The 5,000-nt window shown below is 34.7% G+C and overlaps 2 protein-coding genes across 3 annotated transcripts in view; one reads left to right on the forward strand and one right to left on the reverse strand.

Annotated features, from left to right (window-relative positions):
- Naxd (NAD(P)HX dehydratase) overlaps positions 1-388 on the reverse strand; it is a 25,093-nt gene extending 24,705 nt beyond the window's left edge. The window contains exon 1 of the mRNA XM_086531940.1: positions 244-388. The gene's annotated coding sequence lies outside the window, so the exon portion shown is untranslated. The remainder of the gene's footprint in view (positions 1-243) is intronic.
- Positions 389-682: 294 nt separating this feature from the next.
- The window catches only part of mtm (phosphatidylinositol-3-phosphate phosphatase), a 33,524-nt gene continuing 29,206 nt past the window's right edge, over positions 683-5,000 (forward strand). Inside the window, exon 1 of one of the 2 annotated variants that reach the window (XM_086531927.1) lies at positions 683-826. The gene's annotated coding sequence lies outside the window, so the exon portion shown is untranslated. The remainder of the gene's footprint in view (positions 827-5,000) is intronic. The other variant, XM_043012897.2, reaches the window with a different exon arrangement.

Raw genomic sequence — 5,000 nt, forward strand, 5'->3', positions numbered from 1 at the left:
TCAATTAATACAATAAACTTATGAGCATTGTTAGCTCCTAAGCCTCAGGAACACAGTCGTCAAAATAAATAATACCCACAACAACAATGACATCAAAGACATACATAAATTATCTTGAATATATATATGAATACTTTATAATTTGATACCGGTTGTAAATATTGTCGTCAATGACATTAAGAGACTATTTACCTCTCTTTTAGAAGCATAGGTCACATACTATAGTTATTTTGACACACTTACGTAGATCTAGGAAGAAGAATTGTGGATTTTATTTAAACCCTCCCTGTACTGTAATAAAAGATCTTAAAAGTTCCTAAATAGAATTTAACTCTATCAGCTGATTCGTAATGCTGGAAAGTCAGAAACATTTGTGTTCTTTTGCGAATGAGGACATTGTTTTGTGGATAATGGATCTATTTTTTTCTTTTTTAAAGAAGATTCGTTATCTTTAGAAATTTCTGTTGAATTTTTTGTAGGTTTGGGGTACAGGTAATCGTTTTTTGGTTTGAAAGTAAAGGAAGGTGGGGAAAAAATAACGGGATTACAACGTCGAGAAATTAACATTACTCTATCAATTTGGAAATAAAAAGCTGCACTATCAAAGGTGAATAAATACGGAGTATTCTTAAAACGCCTTAAAACTTGCTTTCAACAAACGTACATTAATATATGACGGCCCGAGACTACCGTAAACTCCCCCGAACCACTAAGATTCTCTACGTAACTTGTTTACACTTGAGGGACAGGAAAAGAAAAATTTCCCAAAATTGTCGCAAGAAGTTCGCCTTTTCGCGTATTTCCACCTATTTCCCGCCTGTTACAAGTGAGAAATAAGGGTTTTCTTGTTCCTGAAGGGTCTGAGTTAAAGGATGACGGAAGTATAAAGGGGAAAAGTGCAAGGAGGTGAAAGAGTGGAATTTAAAGGGCGTTTTTAATTTTGACGTTTGAGTTTTTTTTTTCTCTTTATTATTTTTTTGCAGGTTAAGATTTAACTTTGATTTGTTTATGTGGTTTTATCGATATATGTTTACAAGACAACCTCAATACTATTCAAAACGGGTTGCTTTTTCTCGTTGTTATATGGCCTGTAATCTATTCAAATCCACTTGAAACTTCCTGTGATCTGTGACGGATGGCCTTAAATCTTGACTCGAGCGGTCGCCGTGGCCTGTGCACCTTCAGCCTTCCGGTAAAGACCGAGAAACCTCTGCTGTATATATTCCAGCAAGGGAAAGTATGTAAACCTCCCTGGTAAATTATCTTCAAATAGGGAAACAGTCTCATGCTCTGTCTTGGCCATGGTATATATGGGTGAGGATTTTTTTTTATCTTTGCTTGAGTGCTGATAGGGGGTTAGGCCACAGAGATTGCTTGAGTCAGCATTGGTGTCATGTTAGCTAATGCTGCTCTCATGAGTTTAGACAGGGACTTTTGACTTTTTTATATATTGATTATGATTATTTGTCTCTGTGAATTTATTATTCTAATATTTGTTAGTGTTTATACATTGTTTTGCATTATTAGTTTCAGATTATATTCTGTTAGTGATGATTACAATTTCTTGCTTAATAAGGCATATAGAAAAATCTCAGGGGTGAACATTAACCCACACTGGACGGGTGGTACAGTACTGTACCGCGCATTCAAAAGCCCAGTGGCCGGGCGGCACAGTATTGTGCCAGCCATTCAATTGATTTAGGCCTAATAATTCGGACGCCCCGGCATTGGGACATTCAAGGCTAGAATTTCCCCGTTGTGGATGGGTTAATGAGAAGTATAACAAAAAGTGTCTGTTTCATTGTAGTATTAGTAAAGAACATCTGCTATCAACTTTTTTTTCATTTAGTTCTGTCTGAAATTTTTTTTTTTCTTCAAGTCTAGTGTATCCATGTACAAATGCTGTTATTTCCACATCTTGTAAATAGCTGAATTCTTTATCTTAGTTTACAGAATGTAGCTAGTGAAAATTATTATAAGCCTCCTACAAATCATAATAATAATTGAATGAAACAGGTTTCTATCCAGATTATTCCTTCTAGTTCACTTTATCTCTCAAGACTTCTCTTTTACTGTCATTTCCTTAGCTTGCATTCTCTGGATATACCCATACTTGATATAGTTTTTGTTATCTTTACATTGCCCAGTTTCTGAGCCACTGTTAAGAATTGATTATCCATGTTTAATTGAAAGCTACATATGTATATATATATATATATATATATATATAAGGTTTTCACCAATACATTAGGCCAATATTATTATTATGATAATCACTAAATGCTAAATTGGTCAAATATGTAGCTTGACAGCTCTACCTCACTTCAGAGAGAATTCTGCTGAAAAGCACAACTTAATTTTCTCTTTTGTTATGAAAATTTAGAAAATGTAGTTTTGACTATGGAAGAACAGTAGATGTTATTCCAAAATAGTGAGCACTATATGGAGACAATGATTATTGTGAGAAATAATTAGGTGTCAGGTGTCAGAAGCTAGATGTCTTAAATTGATTGCTCATAACATAGGTAATTATCATGAATATTGTAAATAAGACCTAAGCTATCAATAGATATTAATACTGATGTAGCTCACATTTTGGCAAGATACATCACAAACTATAGATCTTCAATAATTTAATGACTCAGTATTTTAGGTTACTCCTAATATTAATGTTTTATTTATAGAGAATCAAGGATTAGCCATTCATACCTATGATATTTTCATTTTTCATAGATTTCAATAATGCACCTGATATTAATGGTAACACAAGGTAAATACGTGGAATTGAGGAAAGGAGAGCATGATTTTTTTTTCTATTTTTTTAGCTCATAAGACTGCTTCATAATAGATTTGTGGATTACTGTATGGTAATAGTGCCAATCATACAGTCTTGTCTATTTACTGATTGCCATAATATCTAATGTAAATAATTCTTTGATATGCTGCTACCCTGATGACTGCTTTATTATACATTCCATTACAATATAAGGCCTCATCATGCTTGTTATATATAGAACTTTATAGTGCAACTTGTAATACAAATGGAATGGCAAGAAATTGAAACAATGCTTGGACTACTATTTATAGCTTTATGCTTTACCAGAATGCAGCCATACATACAGCTGCAGGAAGAATGAATGCAATTCTGTAAATGTAAGTGTTCCCAGATGACAACAGTGAACGTAACGGATCGTGTCTTCATTTACAGAACTGCAACATATTCCGAGAAGCTCCATTTATTGCAGGGTAAGATTTCAGTGTAATGTAGTGATAATATTTTACCCAACCTTTATTAGACCTAACCACCTCTCTTGACCTAGAGGATGCACCTCATACCTGGTCCATGAAATAACCCAGAACTAACATATTGGCCAACATCGTATTGTCCAACATAGTTTTATTTAATGTTCTGATGTCTGTATACATTAGATGACGTAATGACCAATCTGTGTAAAGTAAGTGCCGGGCCATTTGCTTGTAGTAATTATTCATTTAAGTAGTTGGATATTTTATGCATAATATCTGTATTTCATGAAAATGAAATATGTGCTGTCAAATTTTACAGAAGGAATTATTTGTAGTTCGATGATCACTTATTATTTGTTAAGTCTTCACTCTTCTATATTCTTGCTCTTTATACTATATCTATTCATGAAACTTGAATCCCCTTCATTATAAAAGGCGTTCATACAGCCAACCTGCCTTCCAGCTAGGGGATGTACCCTAGGTTCTAGAACCCTTAACAGGTAACCAGCCTCATCACTTTGTATTCATTCCTGGTTTCTCACGTCAATCCTGTAGTAAAGTGGATTGTTTTAAGTACTGCTCCTGGTTCAAGTACAGGGGAAAGTAGATGTGTTTTTTGTGTCCCCAGTACCACAAAGTTTGCCTTTGAGTCACCATCATACACACACAAAAAAAAAGATAAAATAAAATAATGGCTTGTATGTTGATATATGGGGTACACTCATTCATTTACACCTCAAGACACATATTTCTCTCTTTCCTAGCATCCTGTAGTGCATCCTGTATTAGAGTTTCTTGTATATCTTGCTTTACTTTATGTATCATAGCTCCTGGTTACAGACACATAATCTAGAATATTTGCTTCTTACTATTTTTCAGGTGAGCTTGACTTCTGAGGATCACATTTTCTATCTGGGTCTCATCAGTCATTACCTCCATGAATGTTTTTAGGATCTACTGGATAATATTTCTGATTCTACAGACTGTTTTTTCATGACTGAATAATTCTCTTCCGGATGCTGCAGACAATGTCCATGACTGAATGACTGTCTTTCCAATACAGGGATACACATTTATTGCTCAGGAAGGTTTTGAGGCTGATTTGCAGTGGAGGGATAAGAGGGCCTTATATGATGAGTTACTGAAGTTTCAAAATTTATCAATGATGGCATTTCTCCCATTTTGAATAGGTGAATCTAGATTTGGTAACTTTGTTGAAGACACCTATAGTAGCTTTCAAATTAGGAACTTTTTTTTCATTGTCATATTAGCTGTTTTATCAAAATTTATTTGAGACTTGCTGTGATTATTGATGTAAGCTTTATTTTGCCTGAAGCTGAAAGATTGCTGCAGGTTTCCTGGAATGCCAACAGGCACAAAACCCCCTCACCCCTTCTGAATGCATCTTAATCTCAGCTCTCTAATAGGAACCCACATTTATACATACACTGCAGAGTGTCATTCTTGACATTATTAGCTAGGTAGATTTTGGATTATACTTAATATGATATTTATAATTTTTGTAGAGATGGTTTTAGAGAAGCTGACAGTTTCATGTATTATAACTTCACCTGAGGTTCATGTCATTGTATTTATCCTCCCCTGCTTACCCCTTCTGTGCATTGGTTACTGAAAATTGAGTATATGAGAGTGCACAGTAACTGTAACCACTTCAGCCCTATGCCCTGCCCTGATCATGGCTCTTTCTAAGTGCTCACACTACCTTTCCTCTGCTTATAAAGCGATCCACATTA

The sequence above is a fragment of the Penaeus japonicus genome, unplaced genomic scaffold (genome assembly GCF_977035675.1).
Source record: "Penaeus japonicus unplaced genomic scaffold, GWHDUDI00000001_assembly GWHDUDI00000003, whole genome shotgun sequence".
Taxonomy (NCBI): Eukaryota; Metazoa; Arthropoda; class Malacostraca; order Decapoda; family Penaeidae; genus Penaeus; species Penaeus japonicus.